Below are 22,892 nucleotides of genomic sequence, written 5' to 3' on the forward strand. Positions count from 1 at the left end.
TCTGTTGAGAAGTCATTTGTATATGTCCCCTGCTGGCCCTGATTGGCTGCTGCAACAAGCCACCTCCTGACTGGCTCGCTTAGCGAGCCCTCTAATTGGAGGGTTCTGTGCAGGCTCCCTTTGGCCCGCTTTAACCCTTCCTCCCTGTGTGGGGCAGCTGCCTAACTACAAAGGGAAAAAGAAAGGCTTCCTACAGCTTCACACAGAACACAGCTGGAGGCCTTTCCACACCTTCCTACACTATCAGCAGTACAAATGTATTTCAGATACAAAACACCAGGGAGAAATCACTGAAGAGGAATGTTGGCATGCAGTATTTCTAGCTTCCCGGGTGAGCTGCAAGACGAGCAGAGTTTATCGTAGCCCATCAAGAGTCTTTGCACATGGGACCAGGTCTTTGCACAGATGAAAGCTCATGCTATTCAGTCTCATCATGAAACATTTCATTAGTGATGCAAGATGAGCTATCAGGCACTGTGGATGTGGTATTGGCTGAATAGAATCATCATGGGAACCAAGCGTACAAGTGCAGAAATCCTCTTTTGACTGAGATTCTCCTCTAACAAAGCCAGTAAGGGGCTAGAATCCATTTTAGGCTGAGAGAGATTCCCCAAATTCAGTTTGAAGGATGAATAGTGGGTCTATAGATGGAAGAACCGGGCATGGAGGGTTCTAAATCATGGAATTAAGAGCCCTAGGCCATGTCTTGGCTGGGATAGGTTAGCTCCTGAAGAACAAGGATGTGGTAACTAGAAGAATTCCATATTTTGGGAATCTAAGAAAATAAATACTTCGTGAATTATAAGGTGTTTTCCGGTCACTGTGTAGAGTTATTGAAGTATTGTTTCTCTTACTTTATGGTTTGGCAATTACTTTTGAAAGACAAATTACTGTGACTGTTTGCTTTGCAAGCCTTGCAAAATTGTGAGCTAAATACCCATGGTCTTCTCTTGTCATGAGGATTATGAGCTCCATCCAACATCCACGGATGCCACTGAAGTCTTCCCTTTGACTTTGGCGGGCACTGGTGCTCAGACTCTCTCTCATTAATGCACTCAGAGGCTACACTGAGCACTAAAAAAAAAAAGTTGTGTATGTATGTATGTATGTACACACACACACACACACACACACACACATACACGTTACCTGCTGGATGCTGTGTCTAATCTCAAAGTATTAAAAAAAAAAAAAAAAAAAAAAAAAAAAGACAAAAGCCAAATCCAGATGAAACACTAAACATATCAAAGAAGTCATGGAGCGAACACTCAGCCCCAAGATTCTTATCTATATTTAAAAAGGTTAAATTAGTGTCAGCATTTTTAGTTTAAGCAGCAAGCATAGGGGGAAGCTTCATAATCTCCATTCTCTCTCAAGCAGCAGAAAGATGAGGGGGGGACCCAGGGCACCTGACCAAGGTAACACTCTCATTCCAATCCCAGATCCATGGGTGAGGGACAAGAGTTCAAACACCACCATCCCCAGCAGGCAAAGCTGGAGCCAAGTCAAGGGAAGAGAAACTTCAGCGTTTAAGACAGCAATAAAGACGACTGAGGCCTGCCTAGAGCTGGCACATTATGACAGAGACAGAGCCGGTTCTGGTTTTTTTGCCACCCTAGGCAGAAAAGCCACACGCCGCCCCCCCACCCCCAACGCGGCAGGGGAGGGCGGAGAGCCCAGCTGGGGCTCTCCGCTCTCCCCGGCGGCCAGATCGCCAAGAGCAAGGCGGAGAGCCCCCGGCGGCCAGAGTGCCGTGAGGAGGGCGGAGAGCCCAGCCGGGGCTCTCCGCTCTCCCTGGCGGCCAGAGCACTGGGGGGAGGGCGGCGAGCCTGCCGCGGCTCTCCGCTCTCCCCGACTGGCTGGCGCGCCCAGCCGGGGCCCCGCTCTCCCCGACCGGCTGGAGCGCCGGGGGGAGGGCGGCGAGCCCAGTCGCGGCCCCACTCTCGGGCCGGAGCGCCCCGCCGCGCCGCCCCCCTCCAGGCGCCACCCCAAGCACATGCTTGGTGGGCTGGTGCCTGGAGCCGGCCCTGGACGGAGATCTGACAGTGTTGTTCTGAAAGGCTGTGTGAAGTATCAGAGGTAAAGACCTAACTACTCCTTCTGGCTGCGTGAGGGTTCACAGGGAGATTTGGAGAGAATCTTTATCAGAACTGGGCAGAAGTATTGCGAAGTTTTACTACAAGAATTACCATCCTTTGCCCTTCAGGCTACTTTATGCTTTTGAAATTTCCCTTTTCCACAAAAATTTGGAGAAAAATCGGTAGTTACAATTCAAAATCATCATGGAGACATCTCTACATTGCAATTGCACCCTATGACCCAAGGCACCCCGTATTCACACCCTACTGTAAATGATAAGTGTACAAAATATGCCTGAGCTATCATAGGCTATCCCAGCATTATGGTGGTTAATAGCATGTAAAATGCATGTGTTCATAACTTCATGTATTAGGTTATGAATTCCCACCGTATATTGTTGCTAGAACATGTTTAAAACAAGGCAATCTAGCCTAGCTAAAGGGAATAAACAAGTCTGTCCTAGAAAAAGAAATGTGGGTTTACCTCAAATGTACATAACAGTAAACAAAGCTATTGAGCTAAACCAACAGGAGTTATCCTGTCTCTGAACACCAGGGGTGGGTGGGATAGAGAGGAGAGAGAGAATTAACATGGCTCTTACACCCCAGAGTCTGAATCCCCAGGAGGCCTTCCTGACTTGTAAGACAAAGACCCCTTTGGGATACAAGGAACTGACACACTCCATTTTCATCCTTCACCTCAGGAGACAGAGAAACCAAGTGATTTGATCTCTGTAATGGGTCCTGGCCAGGCCGGCTAGTAAATAGCTGGAAAGGAGACTGTGGATAAGAGAAGCCATCTTGAACAGAAACTGTATTGTATTAAGTGAAAACATCTAAAAGTCTAAAACTTAATCTATTTGCTTGTAACCATCTCTATCTTTCTCTTTTACTTGTATCACAATCCAATGGTTCTGAAATTTCATTGCACCGCGACCCCCTTCTGACAACAAAAATTACTACACGACCCCAGGACGGGGGACCGAAGCCTGAGCCCGCCCAAGCCTCACCACTCTGGAGGGGGCACAAAGCCAAAACCCTGAGTCCCACCACCTCGGGCGGCAGGGGGTGGTTTCAAAGCTCAAGAACTTCAGTCCCAAGCAGGGGGCCTGTAACCTGAGCCCCTCTGCCCAGGGCTAAATCTCTCAGGCTTTGGCTTCTGCCTTGCATGGTAGGGCTCAGGCTTCAGCCCCAGACCTCAGCAAGTCTAAGCCAGCCCTGGTGACCCCATTAAAATAGGATGGCGAGCCACTTTAGGGTCCCAACCCACTGTTGGAGAACTGACTTAATCCATGCTCTTTTGTTAGTAAACTTGTTTTACTTTCACTATTAACCAATTCTGTGCGGTATTTAAGGAAAAGGGTATATGTACCTCAGTTAAAATAATAAGCTGTGATGTACTGATTCTAACAGTAGCAAACTCAATATCTTGTGTGAATTCACAGTTGTGGGGCTGTGCATCTTAGAGAAACATCTGCGGTGCTTCAGGGCTGGAGTTAGATTGTCACCTGCCAAGCAAGGTTTGGGCTGAGAAAACCTTTAAGAGTTTGCTCGCGAACACGGACTGCTGTGACGGAGCTGACAGTCTAATGACCAGCCAAACTCATTCTTGCCAAGGCAGAGATGTAACTGTGGCTCACAGCTCTGGATGTCCCCAGCAGTGTGTCAAACAACCATAAAAAAACCCCAACAAACAAACAAAACAAAAAACCACCAAATAGGGATTAGAATCCCATTATGCCAAGCACTGTACAAACATATCCTCAGACAAGGCCCAGACTCAAAGATTTTACAATCTATTTACAAATTGTGTGCGTGTAGAGCTTCTTGAATTATTGTAAGTAGGAACAGACATCACTTTTCCTTTTGTATGTTATAGTCAAGAAGAATGGGTGGGTGAAAAATAGATGAAGTAAGGGAAAGATGATTTTTAAAATATACTTTTGTAGCTGCTGCTGTTGATTCCCTTCCCCCTTGCCAAGCTTTGTCCACATATACATAGCTAGCTTCACAGAATGAGGCAAGTTACAATGTGAATAAATGTATTTTGTTTTGACTTTATGAAGTTTTTTTTATTCCAGAGTCTGACTAATGACAATTTGATTGCAAACAATTTTGCAGACAGCAGCAAGGGCTCTGCAATGCCACCCTTTGTGGGCAGTCTATTAATGTAATAAATGCTTATATACAAAACTAATATAACTGCTGCAGTTCTCCTTAAATCAATAGGCTAAGGACATTAATATTTAATACAAGTGTTTGAATACAAGTGTGCCAGATTCATTCCTAATGTAAATTCGTTTGATTCAATAGAGTTACTGCAGAAATGAATTTGGCCCAATGCATTGATTGTTTGGGGGGGGGGGAGGGGTTTGGGTCAACTAAAAAAAAACAAACAAACAAACAAACAACCAGGCTACTTTAAAAAAGTAAAGCTTCATTGTGAAGAAAAAACAGATCCCTTAAAATAAAACCTTGCAGATTGCGCTACCAGGCAGTACTTTCAAACAAATATAAACATTTGTTTTGGGTCAGTGTTTAATCAAACCTTGCAGTTTAGGGAATTATCAGAAGGGAACTGTAAAGTTACAGTTCCCTTTTCTAAAAAGAAGCAAAGAAAACTTTCCTGTAGGAGGGCTGACTATCAGAAATAATCAAATGCACTGTGCATACGCACCTCCAGCAGCTTCTTATATAAGCTACAGTGACCTTGCGATTTTTACAAGTGCAGATAAAATTAGTTTCACAACATTCTTTGTTGTAAGGATAGACCCATGTGCATATATTATCCATATAATGAGCTTCAGAAAAGCAGAAATCAGGATCCCATACCTGAGTCCATTAGCTCTCAGGTGATCTGGGTTCAATTCTCACCTCAGCAACAAGCTTCTTGTGATAGCTTGGATGAGTCACTTTGCTAAACTGAGAGCTAAGTACTTAAAACACCTGCAGGAGGTAAGCCCTGGTTTGATAGGGCCTCAAAAATCTGTCAGCACAGGGCTGCCTTCCTGCAGATTTTACATGCTAACATATTTCAATCTTGTGATGATCATTTAAAACAAACAGGGAAATTCAGATAAAAGCGCCATTAATATGAGTTAAGGTTGAAAGTATGTTTTAACAGATCCAGCTAACACTCCCAAAACAATGCTTCAAAAAAGCCAAATATATAGAAGACTGGAAATGAAAAATTAAGGAATCCATCCAATTCCCCAGAGCTATGTAATCCTTCATCACTCACTAGTAGCCCACCCAACCTCAATATCCCCCTTTAGTTTGTGAATCTATATTCCAAGTTTAACAAATTACATGGATATTATAAAAACTATTTCCAACATACCTTGGCACTAACATATATTACAATTTACATAGAGCTTGTAAATTTGTACTTTCACTTTTGTAGTGAATGTATATCTACATTGTTAGGGGGCTTATTCCTTCACGTCCCTGGTCCTTCTCGCATGAACAGAGAGCAACAATACCCGAAGTCCGAAGGTGCAAGCAATTCGATGTTTATTGGGGTGAACTTCCAGCAAGCATGATTCCAGTTTCCTTCTTTAGTGTCCCCCTTCCCAGCTCTGACAGAGCCTTGCCTGTGTCCCTGTTCCCATTCTCCCCGCAGCGAAACGTGATCCCAATTCCCCCAGTCCCTGTTCCCATTCCCTCCTTACTTCCTGATTGACTGCAGACTATATAGTAAAACTTGAGTTCAGCTTAGCTATACCTTAACCAATCATTTTACTGAAATTTAACTAACCAATCCTAGCATATTGTAACATGGTTATTTAACCAATTATATCCCACTGTTGGTGTCACTAGGCATAGCTACCAGGTAACTCGGGAGGGTGGAAGGCCATAAGTGCCGATGAAACCCCCCTGCTCTGGGTCTAAGTGAGCCAAAGCAACTCCATCTTGTGAGCTTTAACCAGCCTCAATGCTAACAGCCTAAAAGCAGAATATGTAACAGCTTTTTTTAGCAGACAGCTGCAGTTTCGCTCAAGCTAGCAAAAGCAGTAGTGATAAGGAAGGGGGAGGAGGAAGTCTACTACGTATAGGCCTACAAGGCCAAAGATAAACATGCGGACGGGAACTTTTCTAACACGCCACAATGTAGTGCCTACTGTAACTGCTGTTGGGAAGAAAGGGGTGGAGGGGAAAACGGAACAAAAAGACATACACAAACAGCTTGGAATATAAAATGGGAAATTTGCTTGTATTTGTTGCGCTTCTGATTTGAGACATGCTGGTCTCTTGAGTGCCTTTTCGAGATCTCGAATAAACTTGGTTTGCTTCTCCACCCTGGTGTGTCTATTGGTGCGACGCACATCGGGCAACGAACCCCGTTGCCCCCTCGGGCCCTCTGGGCCGGCAACACCACCACCTTAATTGGTTTACACCCAACAAAATTAATTATACAGCAGACAATCACAGAACCAGACAGAGATTATACAGACAAACAATAGGGAAGTGGAGACTACAGTGATAGAACAATACAGAAATGAGGATTTCACATCCCAGCTACTGATAAGTGAGTTCTTGCCAGACAAGATGCTATCAAACTAAGTTTCCTTTTACATCTTCTAGGCTCTTCCCTTTCTCTGGAGGTGATAGGAATACAATCCTGTCCTGATATTCCTAACAGCCCAATAGCACCTTATTTCAATGTGACTAGTTTGGAATGTAAGGATGTGACCCTACACTTCCCAGTTTATGGCTGGCCTCTGCTGCTTAGCTGAAGGCCTTGGCCTAAGAACCAGGCCTCAGACTGTCACAGTAAGAGATGGCCCTTACACCGGCAGACAGTGATTTTGATTCTCTTTCTTTCTTTTATACCTCTATAGCTAGCTAAGTGATAAGAATACACCTAAATTCTTAAAGTATAGGCCTTTGAAGACAGGCCTGAATATCTATATCCTAACATATATAATTCTAAATCACCATACAACCAGTTCACTCCTTCCATCTGTAGTCATAAAAATATTCTATTCCACCAATACATCACACTGGAGGGTGGGGAAAGGGCTTACAGAACAGACATTGTGTGCCTTGGGCCTATATTCCTGCAGAAGTGTTTTATGCTGCCCATTTAACAATATATAAAATTAGCAGTATGTGCCTAGAAACTTCTCATGAAATAGTATATTCTTGTGTACTGCTCTTCTTTTATGTGTTGATCAAGTTAGCTTAAGACTGGTTCTTGGTGTTTATGTCTCATACTGTAGCTTCTCCCCATGAAACTTAAGTCCACAGTCAAGGATGGGATTCCTAGATAAGTAATGCATATTAAAATTTTCCCAATCAGTGAAGACAATAGGAGTTGTCAGCAATTTTGGTTAATTTTGATAGAAAGATAGAAAGATAGAAAAGAAAACCAGTCTTAAGATCTTTCTGGGGCTAGACATAGGTTAAGCCAGAACTGCAAATTTGGATGCTGCTGTGAGGAACAAGATAGATCCGGTAAAGAATGTCTTATCCTACAGACTTTAATTTTTAAACTGTTACAAAAATCATTTTTTCTAGACCTTGCTACTGTCCTACATCCTCTCTAAATCAGCTGCTCCAGAAACATGAGCAAAAGCCTGAAATAAAAAAGAAAGCCAAGGTGCTTACAATTTCAGATGAAGTGCTTGTGCATTATGACTCAGCATTTCTCATGCTTTATGATTCAGCACTTCCTATTACACTGGCTAGTGATGTCTCACCGCATAGCAAAGGAGCAGTGTATCATGTTCAGTGACAGGTGTGAAAGTTGTATTTGCATCTCATTTGTTAACACCAGCCAAAGGAACTATGCACAAATAGAGAAAGATGTCCTTGACTTGGTATGAGAGGTTAATATATTTCATTGCTATTTGTACAGACAATTTTTTACCTTAATAACAGATCATCAGCTTCTGACATCCCTATTCAGCCCTAGAAAAGGTGCTCTCATGAAGGTTACTGTGCATATTTGGAAGGCTAGCATCTGTGCCTTAGCAAGTACCAATATGAAATAGAACGCTGAAGCAGAGCAAAGCGCTCAAATGCTGATGGACTCTCTCAATTAGCACTGGATAATTATTTTCCACAACCGAGTCTATGGCTGTGTTTGGTATATCTTGAATAGAGACATTATCAGTCTCCTGTGCAATGCTGGAGAGCAACTAGTAAGGATTCTTTCAGAGCCAGTATCTGAGTCTACTGAGAAAGGGTGGAGGATTGAACACAAGTGTAGTCTTACTCCCGTCTGCAGTTGAAAGGAGCATGCTGTTCATGATGAGTATTTGTGGTGGAGATCTTAAGCAATCATCCCCTAGAAGCAGGCCCCAGGGCAGAAGAGTCAGTGGGCCCCCACACACGCACAAGCCGCGTGGATGCGGTCCGCCTGACATTTGGGCAGTGCTGGCTGGTGGCCAGCGAGCTGCCAGCTGTGCTGCTGGACACGCTTTTCTGGCATGGCCAGGCCTTGTACATGCCCACCCAGTAGGGTTGCCAACTGTTTAATCGCGCAAACCCAAAGACCCTCTCCCTGAGACCATGATCCTGTCCCGCCCCTTCTCTGAGGCCCCGCCGCCTGCTCTCTCCATCCCCCTCCCTCTGTCTCTCTCCCCCCACCCTCACTCACTTTTACCAGGCTAGGCCAAGGGGTTGGGTGCAGGTTCTGGGAGGGAGTTTGGGTACGGGAGGGGCTGCGGGCTCAGGCAGGGGGCTGGAGTCAGGGTGATGACCCTGACCTCGGGCAGCTCCTGAAAGCTACCAGCACACCCGTCTGGCAGCGGCTCATAGGCAGGGGCCATGGAGGTCTCAGTGCGCCGCTGCCCACAGGCACCACCCCCACAGCTCCCATTGGCCACAGTTCTCGGCTAATGGGAGCTATGGAGTCAGCGTTTGGGGTGGGGGCAGTGCACGGAGACTCCCCCTCCCCAGGGGCTACTGGCACATGCTGGCCACTTCCAGGAGTGGTGCAGCCTGCCTTAGTCCTGCTTCGCTGCTGGTGGTGGCTGGGGGGCCCCGGGCTCTTTTAAATTACCCAGGCCCCTAGGCAATTGCCCTCTTTCCCCCCCCCCCCCACACACACACCCCGTTGGCGGGCCTGCCTATGAGGCTGCAACAAGTGACAGGAGAGCTGCAGTTAAGCTATCTAAGGGTGGTTAAAATTAGAGCTGATCAGAAATTTGCCCAGTGGAATATTTTCCTGTTGCAAAGCATTGATATATTGAAATCATGGGTCTTATATGCTACTGGTTACCCTAGACTGTTTGGTCCTTGAGAAGGTACAATATGTGAGAGACAGACGGACAGACAATATATATCTTCACATAAGCCAGAAGGGACAAGAGCAGAACCGAGTGAACTGTTTAGGCCCCTCCTATACAGCCACTAAATAAAGCTGAGAGCACTATCGCTGAATTGGGGATGGAGCCTCAGGATAGGACCATGCAGCACTTCCCAGGAGACCAGAGACAGACCTGCCAGCATCTCAGGACTCTGGGACCATGCTCATCACTAATACCAAACCAAAAGTGTGGGGTTTAGCGGATGGGGAAAGTTATGAGGTAAAGGGACATTTGCCTATTGGATGTTCACATTAACTTGGCTTCTCTACTGACAATGAGGCTACTGCTAAAGTTACCATGGTGGAATGTTTCCTTCAACATACCTATATGAATAAGGGCGGGGGGGGAAGTTTTCACTGTATATCAGTGCTCAAGAACAATGAGACCTCTTCCTGAGCCAATATAGTAATGAAACTTCTACTGTCCTACCCTCTATACAGAACTGTTTTCATTTGTTAAAATTCCCCTTGTGTATAACATTAAATCTTCAACAAATTTAACACAGAGACAGTACATTTGGGCAGCTATCCACACATACATTTGAACACAGGATTTTAGTGACAAGTCTGCTCTGTTGTTTTCATTTATGCTTTCCCTGAGTTAAAGTTGCTGTATTTTAAAACTGTGAAATGCAGTGACCCACATTAACCTTCTGTATGCAAATCATTTATCTTGTTAGTTCACTCCAAATGCTTTGCCTTCAAAGATAGATTTATAGTGAGAGACATTAGTTGGTCAGTAGCCATATGATTAGAACTTGATCTTAGACAGTATATAAATCTGGCACATTTTTTCCTTTATGTTTGTGGTTAAGGATTTCTTTTCTTAGGGGTTGAGAACAAATGAAGGGAAGAGGACTGTTTCCTGGAATCGGTCCTATTCAGAAGTTCTTAGTCAGTCTCATCAGGAGAAGTAATTTCTGATACCAATACCAAAGAATACAATTGAAGATAATTGCTTGCTTCAGGCTTTGCTAGCACTTCTTAATGAGCTTCCAAATTATGCAGCGCCATGATGCTGCAGTGATTTGCCTTTGCTTTCTGGACATGCTTCAGTGCACACACTTGGGGAGTGTCATTTAAAATATGTCTGCGTCTCAGAAAAAAGAATCTCCTCACATGACAGCAATGCATCAGAATAGATGCTTTTACAGGCAGACATGGGGGAGGGAAGTGGACAGAGGTTAACGACATGTGAGGTAACAGGCATGGCTTACTAGATCATTTGCCCCTGATAATTGAAAGATATTTGCACTGAAGTGAGCAATAAATGAATAAGGCAGTAGAACACCTGTTAAAACAGAATTACACTGTTGAACACACTTGGCTGGGAAATGAAAATATAAGTTAATAGGTAGTTTTAATGCTCAGGAGTTGGCTTCCTGAGTGGCTTAATTTGCTCAGATTTAATTTATAGAAGTAAATAATTTTGCCTTTTTAAAAACCACCATGTCTCCTGAATTATTCAGGGTTTGGGGACATTTACAAAATAAAGTAGCCTGAGCAATTTGGTCAGAAAACAGGTAGACTCCACCATTATCCTCCTCCTCCAAAGGGTGTTCTTAGATGGGATATGTCAAGCCCTGGATCACTGGAGAGAATTGAAGAATTTTTGATAGTCCAGGAGATATGAAGGCTTTTAGTTTGCTTCCTCTCAGTAGGCCTTTTTGTGGCAGTTCTCACTAATTGTAGGTTTGGATCAAAACAGTAGAAACCGATATTCTCTTCCTAATACTAGATTAAAAACAAGAACAGCTATGATACTGCCGTGGTACTCAGGGGCTTTAGAATCCACTCCACAAGTTTTCCCCTTTCCAAGATGGGACATTTGAACAGGTCTGTGCTTCTTGGAGGGTTTAGGCTAGATTCCTGGATTTAGCAATAGTAGACAAACACTAATTTTTATAGATATATATATATATATATTTTAGTGTCTTTGTTTCCCTGTTTCAAGCAGAGCAATGTTTCCTCAGAAGCAGCTCTGCTTTTCTGACCTTTCTGCACTACCCCGTGGTCCATTTGTTGCATAATTTGACACTGTCACCCTCAGCAGAACAATACCAAAAACACATTATTGTTACTATATTCTATGGAGAGTTTTGGTTATTTTAATAAACCTCAAGGCAAATCCTACACTGATCTGACAAGAGGAAACAGCATTACTGGCAGTTGCACTCATTTCTCCCTTGGCAAGTCCTGAGAGTGAATCTGGGAATACCTGGTCAGGTATCCCTACTGGGTGTTCTTAACAGGAACAGCATTCTTCCCCAGACAGCACATGCTACTGACTTCAGTTCATGTGCTAGCCATTTGGGGGGACTAAGCACGACTCAGAGCCAAACATTCCTAGGAACGCAAGGCCAAGACGATCAAAAATAGCTACCTGAAGTTAGACATGCTCAAAAAAAAGATTTGAGCAAGTATCAATTCCTGCTGGAGGTCATCTCTATTGAAAAAAAAAAAAAAATCAGGCTATTTTGTTTAAATATGGATGTTTAAATATGGATTCATAAGCCTAGCTTTAGGTACCCATTTTTGGGCATTTTACCTGTGGCATCCAGGCTGGCATAGTGGCCTGCTCTCTTCCCTAGCACTCTCATGCTTGCACAGAAGAACAGGATTTCCCTACACTGTGTCCCTCCCAGCCAAGCCTCCACACCGACACTGAAGAAGGCAGATAGTGCATACTTGCACTTTAGTGCAATTATTGGGATTAACACCAATTATATTAAAGTGGATTGTTTTAGACAGTCAGAGCACAAGGATTTTGTACTCTGAGTCATAAGTGTGCATTTGATTCTCATAAGAATGGCCATACTGGGTCAGACCAAAGGTCCATCTAGCCCAGTATCCTGTCTTCCAACTGTGGCCAATGCCAGGTGCTTCAGATTGCTGTACAATTCCCCTCAGATTAGCTCTGGGGTTCTGATTCTCATGATGACTGCATGGTTTCCCAATGACCATATTATGAATATCCTTATGCATACTCTGCAGTGCTCTGGCCCTCATAACTACCAATCTGTGGTCAGCAATGCACTTATGCATATGTTTAAAGTTAAGCACATAAGTTGCTTTGTTGAATCAGGGTCCATGTGCCCAAACAAATGTCACCTTAACTTCTGCACCTCCATCCAACACTCCACCCAGTCCCACATATTACATATGCATTTCATTTTTTAAATGATTACTTGAAATGAGGAAGGATAAGCCTGTCTCCTACCTCTAAGAGGCAGAGAGGATATTGAAAAGCAAGGGGGAAAACATTGAGTGGCACTCAGAAGCAGGAACCATGTTTGTTGTGGATATACATGATAGATTACCTTCTGTCCTCAGAACTCTCATACCTCACAAGTGAGAGGATGAAAGCATATGTCCATCTAAACAAAACCACCAAATTTAATAATAGCACTAATGGGTTGACAAATTAGAATAAGTCCTAAACTGCTCAAGGGCAATTAAAAAAAAATAGAAGCTAAATTTATCTTCACCAAATAATTCTTAGTCTGCATTCACAAGCAGTTTGTCGTCAATATTTGATATTCAAAATTGCCATTGGTTAGTTTAGATTGAATAATAAATCACAAGTTGTTGTTTCAGTTCACTGACAATGTAACTCCTAGAATCAGGTTTCTGGTGTGAATACTTTCATATACAAATTCAAAGTTCTTTCCCCAAGTATTGAGACAGATTGGCAATAGCGTGTGTATCAAACTGACCGTCAATTGACATGGTAACCACTATTTTGGAGGTGACTTACATTTTGAGTTTGCAATTGTAACTGCCTCCAGATGTCAAGGATAGGACAGGGGAAGCTTATTTTAATGCTCAACACCTCCCTGAAGAGCTAGCACAAGAACAGTATATTGGCCAAACCGGACAGTCTCTATGCAAAAGAATAAATGAACACAAATCAGACATCAAGAATTAGAATATTAAAAAACCAGTAGGAGAACACTTCAATCTCCCTGGACACTCATCAACCAAAACTTCAAAAACAGACTCCAGTGAAAAACTGCAGAACTGGAATTAATTTGCAAACTGGACACCATCAAATTAGGCCTGAATAAAGACTAGGAGTGGATGGGTCACTACAAAAACAAATTTCCCCCTGCTGATACTCACACCTTCTTATCAACTGTTTGAAATGGGCCACCTTGATCACATTGGCCTCATTAGCATTACAAAAGTGATTTTTCCTCCCCTGGTATTCACCCCTTCTTGTCAACTGTTGAGAATAGCCCACTTCCACCTTAATTGAATTGGCTTGTTAGCACTGACCCCCCACTTGGTAAGGCAACTCCTATATTTTCCTGTGCTGTGTATTTATACCTGCCTCAGTATTTTCCACTCCATGCATCTGAAGAAGTGGGTTTTAGCCCATGAAAGCTTATGCCCAAATAAACTTCTTAGTCTCTAAGGTGCCACAAGGACTCCTCGTTGTTTTTGCTGATACAGACTAACACGGCTACCATTTTGAAACCTGTCACAAAAACAGTGAGACTTTTAGGCCTGGTCTACACTAGAAAATGAAGTTGGCTTAATTACATCGCTCAGGGTAAAGAAGCTAAAGAGTTATAATAGTAAGAACTTTAATTTAAAACATGAGTTTTGGAAGGGATATAAACCCTCATGCCTCAGGCATAAGCCAACCTCTAATTAGCATGTGTTAGGAAGACACTTTCCCTACAGGTTGGTTACAGGGTTTTGTGTATCTTCCTCTCATGCAGCTAACTGACCACTATCTGAGATGAAGTCATACTGGATTGGCCCAGTAAGACCATTCCCATGCTCCTATCCACACCAAGGTAAACAACTTTTTTTTAATTATTATTTATTTTTAATTTAAGCAAATGTTAAGACTATTTGACATATTAATCCAGTTCTGCTTGGTCACTATATCCTGAGCTAGTACATTTTTCCTTTGTCCTTGGATTTTGTTTAGCCCAGAATATGGTTAATACCTAACAGTAACATTGCATACAGTATTTAATGTGAGTAATCAGTCAATACCGATAAACACGTCAACTTGAATTGGAGCACAGGTCCTCTTGCTTCATAAGCTAGCCATATACAATAACTAGTTGTATTGTCAATTTAGTTATACTAATACTAGAATAGCATGATAGTGTTTGCTTTTACTGAAGTAACAAAGGGAAATATTGGAAAGTGCTCATAGTACTACAATGTCCAGTTGCACAGGAATTGGAAAAAATATGCAACAAAAATCCTACTTGTGGTGACACTGGAGAATTTAACACTGCACCTATGAAATTTTACACCTTTTCACTAACAATGTAGTGCTTTTAGTAATTTACAATACCTATATTAAACATGCTCATATTAATGCAGCTACAGTATAATGCATGTATTAGGTAATGTTTTCCAAAAGGCAGGTATTGAGACATTTTTACCCTTGGAGAATGCTAGAAGAATTATCTTCCCAAGGATAGCTGGAAAAAAAAATGTTATGCACTGATTTTTCTGTGTTCAGGAGAGCTAGTTTTAAAGCAGCCAAGATAAAACATCTCAAATCCATTTTTTAGACATAAGTGCTATGTTCTAAAATAATCTCTCAGTTCATAGTGTTCTTGGCTTGAAGTATTTACAGTTGGGCAGAAAAAATGAACTTCTACAGTTCAAGAGAAGAAATTGAAAAATTGAAAAATAGATTTGATGCTTTTGACACATGTTCCAAACTGGTCTTATATAGCCCCATTATTCCTGAAGGTTAACCCTCACTAGCAGTCATTTTTTCCATAATGAAATGGCACAGACTGTGAATTAAATTTCTCTCAGTTGGAAAGCGGGGCATATCTTGCTCCAACAGCCACAACTTGGGCTCTGGCTGGGGGATTGACATGAGGTGGGAACGGGGCCAAAGACTTGCTATTGAGTCAGTGGGAGCAAAGCAGTGGTACAAGTAGAATTCATTTCTTACCAGTAAGCTGCACCAGCTAAAGGGGGGGGCATGTGACACCACCCCACCCCCCATGATCCCAGGCCACCCCCAGCCTGGGGCCCCACACTCTCCCACTCCCCCTCCCCATGATCCATCCCACGTTACCTTGGGGGAGTGCTCTTAGCTGCTGTGTAGACTGCTAAGAAAAGAGGAGGGCTTGCTCTCTGGAACAACAGCTGGCTCAATCATACCTGTTTTAGGAATTGCCAGTAGAAGAGCTTCAAACCAGCTCCCTGGTTTTTTTTTCAGAGAATATTTTTTTCAGACACGCTGGCAACCGAGCCCCACGCTGGCAGCTCCTCCCGCATGACTGTGCCATCCCCAGCCCTGCCTCCAGCCCTTCTACATCTGCGTCTCCTGAGGACTGTCCAGGGTCTGTATAGCAGCCCCACCAGAGGACAAGGCTGGGCAGAGGGGCAAGGCTGGGGGTGGTACAGCTGCGCCGGAGGAGTGCCAGGGTGGGGTTCCGCTCCTTTCACACTGCGGTTCCCGGGAGAGCCCTGAACTGCTGGGCTCTCCTAGGAACTGCAACAGCAAGAGGAGCAGAACGTGGGACTGCTGGGTGGCCCCCAGGCCAGCAGCCCTTCTGGCACAGCAGCCCCTCCCCCAGCCCTGTCCTCTGGTGGGGCTTCTGTAGAGACCCCACAGAGGGAGACGCAGGCACACAGCTGCGTGGAAGGGTTGGGGGCGGTACAGCTGCGCCAGAGGAGCTGCCGGCCTGGGGCTGCCCAGCAGTCCCACGTTCTGCTCCTCCTGTGTCTTTTTGGTGTGCCAGACTGGCTAGAAATAGCTTACTGGTACGCCGGACCAGACCGCCCTACTTGCGCTACTGGAGCAAGGTAGGACTCTGGGTTCTTTAGCTGTCATGAAACAATAAATAAAATGGACTAAAAATTGTTTATAACCCACACCACACAGCCACCCTCCGGATGTTATTCAACACCATAAGATCAACACATAAAAAATAAAAAGCCTCATCCTACATGTCAAACAAATACAATAGGAGAAATCCTCCCTGTCTCCTTTTTTGAGACTGTTAATTATTAAGGGCCAGCAGTGGTCATACTAGGACATGGATTTGGAATAAATGTGTGACATTTCTTTTTAAGTGTGGTGAGATAGATCATCCAATCCATCAGGTCTCTTTCATCTCCAGCTTCTATGGTAAGTATGGTGGAATGAGTTATTATCATGCCTTAAATGAACAATAAGGGGTAGTGAGCAACTCACCCCAGGGCCCACTATAGCTAAATCCATCTCCCTGATAGTTCTCCACTTTCCTACTGTTCCTTATACAGAGAGGCGTTTAATACATCTCCAGTTGAACTAGGGGTTAGATTAAGGCAAACTGGGCCTACAGCACACTACCATATGGACCCCCTGTGTTGTGGTCTGTTCCCTATTTGGAATGACAGCAAGATGGAAGACCCTCCCCTCCCAGATTGGCAGGAGTATCAGGTCCCCTTTTTCCTCCTCCAGTCCCAAAACACCAGGGCCCCCACCATCAAGAGCAGCAACAGTTCTCTCCACCCCTTCAGAACGAGAAGGGTCAGCAAGATGAGGCCCCAGCCCTTCCTTCAGCAGCCACAGAGTATTGGTTGGATAAGTGGACAGGGCCTCCCTCAAGCTTTTTGTGGTACAGAATCTTCTGCGTGTAGAAGAAGGGAGGGAGGGAGGAGGGAGGGAGGGGGGAGGAGACACCCCTATGAGTGACATAAGTTATACCAACAGAAGCACCAGCATAAACAGCACTATGTTCTCCTACTGACATAGCTACCACTGCTTATTGACAGTGGTTTAATTATGTCGTCAGCATAGAGTGGCTACATGAGTGATCTTACAGCAGCACAGCTGCATCGGTATAGCTGTGGCACTGTAAACTCACTAGTGTAGGCATGACCTAGTTAACACCCCATTAAGATGACTGGGGAAGTTCATACCTCTCAGCCTGAAACAATAGTTCTATCTACAGGTCCAGGCCAGCATAACCTGAGCATAGCTAATGCAGTAATATTTTCAAGTTTTTGTTCATTGCCATGGGGTCTAAACATTTTCCTTTAAGAGATGACTCCAGGAGCAGGAACTCTAGGCACAGGGTTATAATGCCTATGCCCTAATCTGGTCCTGAGAGCTATTGAGAGACTAGTATTTCTACCAGTTCTATTTGAATTCTATAAGAGTTGGATCAAGTTCCCAATTACTGTACTAAATTGCTGACCTGGATTACAGAATCTAAACCAGTCAACTACTGGAAATTCTATAAAGGCATCATTAGAATCTTACCCCTGAAGATGGCCCTCATTGGATGTTTGCTAGTTTCAGACTCAGTCTGAACCTCATTTTAACTCTTACAATTCCACACCCGATAAAGTTTAGTGACTTCACAGGCCTGAAGAGATGGAAGTTTGTAACAGAAAAGTGCTGCACAACTTGTATTCTTTTTCAATAAGGTGTTGCTTGTTGCCAGTAGACAGTCCATTTATTTGGAAATTTTATAGACTCAGCATTTTTTATCAAAATCTTACTAAAGATGAACAAAATTTTGTTCATGGAAGACTGCTTCTAGTGGGCCTGCAAGGATGCTCACTGCTGTAGCAATCTGAGCCAGTCTCTCATCTATTCTCCAGCTTAAACATTCAAGTGAGCCTGTAAGGTGGCAATCTTCAGATAGCTTAGCCACACTCAAATGCAGCAGCTCACTTTTTGACCCTGAAAGAGTGAAGACTAGAGTCAGCAAATCCACAATGTCCATGGACTTACACAGCTCTCCTAGTAATTCTTCCTTAAATCAAAATTAATTGGCAATATGTTTGATCCAGTTACTATCCATGACATTGGCCATTTCTCTTAATTTATCAACATAGCTCAGCAACAAATGTTTAGAGACCACAAATGACTATCCTTACCTGATTCCTTGAAGTTTAACTGAAATTTTAAGTCTTCCTTTTGTACTTCTAGTAGATTTAGTAGCATGTCAGAAGGACAGCAGATGCCTAGTACTGGGAGGCAAGTTCTGTGCTCAGAAGCCAAGAATCAGGAGCCAAGAACTTTTACTTCTAAATCAAGCTCTCAAGTAAGACACCTCTGTGTTCATGGGCAAGTCATGAAAGTCCAGAGAAAAGCAAAAGTGATTAAAGGTCTAGAAAACATGACCTACAACGAGGGAAGATTGAAAAAAGTGGGTTTGTTTAGCACGGAGAAGAGAAGGCAGGGGAAGAGACACAGCAGTTTTCAAGTACATAAAAGGTTGTCATAAGGACGAAGGAGAACAATTGTTCTCCTTAACCCAGGGGTTGGCAACCTGTGGCTCCAGAGCCCTTTGTGTCTTCGGCTGCCCCCTTGTGGGCAGCCATTTTTTGAGGGGGTGTGAGGTGCAGGCTTTGGCCTGGAGGCGTGTACTATAGGCAGCTCCCAGCCAGCAGTGCTCTGGCCCCATGCCACTCCTGGAAGCAGCTGGCTGCTGGCACATCTCTGCACACCCCTTGTGGAGAAGGGGGGCAGCAGTTCCCGGCCAATGGGAGCTGAGAGGATGGTACTGGGGGCAGTGCACAGAGCCGCCTCCTCCCCCACCCACCCAGGGCACACAGAGACGTGCCAGCAGCCAGCTGCTTCCTGGAGCGGTGTGGGGCCAAGGCAGGCAGGCAGCCTGCCCGAGCCCTGCTGCGCCGCTAGCCAGAAGCCTCCTGTGATAAGCACCTCCTGGCCAGAGCCTGAACCTCACATCCACTCCCACACCCCAACCCCCTCCTGCACCCAGACTCCACACCCGCCCCTGCACCCCCATCCCGGAGCCTCCTCCTGTTTATATTCAAATTGCAGAAGTCGCATTAAAAGTATTGCTGAGTAGTAATACATTTAATATGTTCAATTATTATTAGTTGATCAATTCTAACTCTAAAGTAGCTTTGTGCATGATGCACTCTCGAAGTATTTTGGTCAAAAACAAAAAAAAAAAAAAAAGACTCTTCTTTGAAAGGTTGCCAACCCCTGCCTTAACCTCTGAGGCTAGGACAAGAAGAAATGGGATTAAATTGCAGCAAGGGCAGTTTATGTTGAACATTAGGAAAAACTTCCTGTCAGGATAGTTAAGTACTGGAAATTGCCCAGGGAGGTTGTGGAATCTCCATCATTGGAGATTTTTAAGAATATGTTTGACAAACATCTGCCAGGGATGGTGTAGATAATACTTAATTCTGCCATGAGTGCAAGGGACTGGACTAGATGACCTCTCGAGGTCCCCTCCAGTCCTACAATTCTTTGTGAACTCAGTATTCTTCTCCTGCAAGATACATATTAATATGTAAAGGGTCAAATACTAAAGAAAAATGATTCTCTCTACCACTGTATTGCCATGGACAATATGCCTGTAACCCCTAGGCCTATGTCATTACTAGAGCTAATGGGGCAATTTTTGACAAAATGTTCTTATCAGAGAATGCCAATTTGTCAAAACCAAAGCTTTTCAAGGAAACATACAAGTTTCAACAAAAAGTCAGGAAAGGTTTCTCAGATTCTTCTATTCAAAACCAGGAAGAAAGACACCAACCTTAGGCTATTCTGGGGTGGGGGTATTAGTTGCTATCTCTTCCTCCGACTGCCTCCCCTTGCCCACGAAACAAATTGAGATGTCTCTGTTTGGTTGTGATGCAGGACAAACACTCTGAAAAGTTTTCACAGAATGGAGTTAGTTTTCCAGGCAACCCTAGTCAATACTTAGGCCCCAATCCTGCATCCTGCCTGCACAGATCCTGGCCCAGAAGAGAAAATAGCAAGGATTTTGCGATCCTTGCTCAACTAAGGTTCTACCTTTTTGGTTGCAGTTTCATCTGCTGTACTGGTTTCAGGATTTAAAGTGCAAACACTCTTAGACCTAGGGTTCCTGGTGGGACGGTTTGCAGGATGGAGATTGAAACATAATACAATGAGGCAACAACAATTAAAGTTAAAAATTTCTTCTATTGCTACTGCCTTCCTGTGTTGCTTTTCCAGATGGGCTATTATCCTGTTAACCCAGCACTACAGTAAAGTATCTCCAGCCAAACAGAAGCAGACGTGTGAAAGGCAGTCAAGATGCTGGGGAAAGGGAGGAGAAGGGGTGGGAGGAGAAGGAGAAAACAGACTGACTCAGCTATGTGCTTACCAAAAAGGCAAAAATTTTAATCTTGGAAACAAAAATCCAAGCCTCAAACACACAAAGCCTCAGACAGACAATACCTAAACAAAAAAGGCACCCCTTTCCTATGACACAGTAATCACCATTACAAGGTCATTATTTACAACTAGATGTAATTGTTTTTGTTACAATAGCAACACCCTGACACCTCATTCTCTCACTCACATACACCCTTAAGATAGGTAATAACTATAGTAGCTATTCATTTTTTAAAATATATCACTTCCAAAATTCCAGTCCAAGATCCCCCTCATTTAATCTGCAGGCCTCACCCACCAAGCCTGCTCCTGGTTAGCAGGCTTTATATCTGAATGGGAATTTAATGGGATCTCTCAATCTGGGACCTTGGCTCTTTCATGTAAGAAGATCTCCTTCGCATAGTCACAGGAGATTTTCCCCAACCAGCCACTTTACAAAAAGGAAAGACAGAAGCAAGAAAAGATGGCCTCCCAGAAGAGAAAGACACATTATATGAATGGTATTTTAGCATTCCTGTTTCCAGTTAGTTAACAACCCTCCACCCCCATAGTAGTATGCCCCTTCCTTTGCCAGCCCTAGCCAACCTTCGGAGAAGGAAACAAAAGGAGAAGATGGAGCTTCTGCCTACATTACTCCAGGAGGTTCATTTTCAAGGACTCAAGATGACAATGCCCTCTACACATGCCATGAGCATGTTGGTCCAAACCAGAGTGATATCCTTGAAAGTGAACTCTTTCCATAGCTCTAGAAGAGGTACATACCCCATCCAAAGTGGGAAAGATGGAAACACTGCTACCCAGCATTTTATTCCTCTCAATGCTGAGTGAACATGAAAATATCAGGCCAAGCGAACTATACTGATTTTTGCCAGTTGAGGATCTGACCCTTCAAGGTCCTCATGGGATCATTAACTTATTCAGGTTGTACAAGATTCTCACTCCCTACCAGTTATTGTACAGCATATGCAACATGTGGATGAATTCATATTACTACAAATACCTTAAATCTTCCAACTCCTAGCTTTTTTTTGGCATTGAAATATTTCTTTCTATTGCATTAGTCCCTAGGGACCTCGGTCATGGACCAGGACCCCATTGTGCTAGGCACTGTAAAAACAGCAAACAAATAAAAAAAAATCCCTGCACCAAAGAATTTACCTTAAAGTTGCAATAAATAGGTGGGTTCTCTCCCCACCCAGTTTCTGATTGATTTGTAGTGCTGAGAGCTCCTTAACCCTCATGAACTAAAAGCATTAACTAATTATTTACAGCTTTACATAATAAACAGATTGAAAAGATCTACACTCAAGACAGGAGCCACCATGTCAGGAGGAAGAGAGCATGTTTTCAGGCAGAGAAGCAAAGCAGAAGCACAAGAAAAATAAGTTTTGCTTTTATATGTTTAGAGTCGAAGTCTCTTCAGAGCCACCCAGTAGTGCTTGTCATTGGTATTTTTCCCCTCCTACATGTACACAACTTTCATTCCCACCCATTTTGAGTTACAGCTGTATAAAGATAGAGTGATTACTGCTGAATCACTTGCCTGAAGCCCAATGCCGGGTTCTAGTACCTAAGTCTAGGATGACCCAATAGATGAGTCTCATTTTCTTCCTATACAAGGTCTTAGAGTCTGCATTCCTCTGACACTTAGACAACTAAATCACCATCATTTGTATTACAGTAGAATCTAAGGACTCCCAAAAGGACTAAGGCCCTGTTCTGCTAAATAAACAGTCCTCCCCTGGGGACAGTGGAGGTTGCAGTGTCCTTGGATCACGCCCCTCACTTTCTCCATACCCCTTGGTTTACTTCAAAGGAGTTCTCTCTCTCCCCCTATCCCCAGCCTCCAGGACTGCAACTGTTACATGCCTTTGCATTCTCCCTCTAGTCCCCCACATAAGAAGGTGTTGCTCTCTGGCTCTCCTTGTGACTGTAGATGGGCCCAAATCAGAGTCTGAATTAGGATCAGAACTTCCCAAATGCCTAGGAGGGTTTTGATCTGGAGTTTTCAGTTCTAAGCAACACTACTTTAGCCAATCAAGTTTTGTGATCTGCAGGAAATTAGTTCTACAAGTGACCGTCAAGCAGCACTTTGCAAAATTAGCTAGTTTCAGACACAGATCTGGCTAGCGGCCTTCTTGATTAGATACAGGAATGAAAAAGCACAAAAAAAGGACTAGAGAACTTCAGTGCCCTAGGCCACAGAATTGAAACAGATGGCGAGATCTAGGGAATGGTAACAAGGATCAGAATAGCCAGCAATGCACCCGGACTAGTATCAAATATCTACTGAAACAGAAGGATCAGTCTACAACCAAAATCACAGTGGCTAAATATAAAGTGAAGTTTAGAAAAGCAATGTTTTGTCAACACTTATCAGGCATGGAGA

Source organism: Trachemys scripta, chromosome 6 (assembly GCF_013100865.1).
Source record: "Trachemys scripta elegans isolate TJP31775 chromosome 6, CAS_Tse_1.0, whole genome shotgun sequence".
Lineage (NCBI taxonomy): Eukaryota > Metazoa > Chordata > Testudines > Emydidae > Trachemys > Trachemys scripta.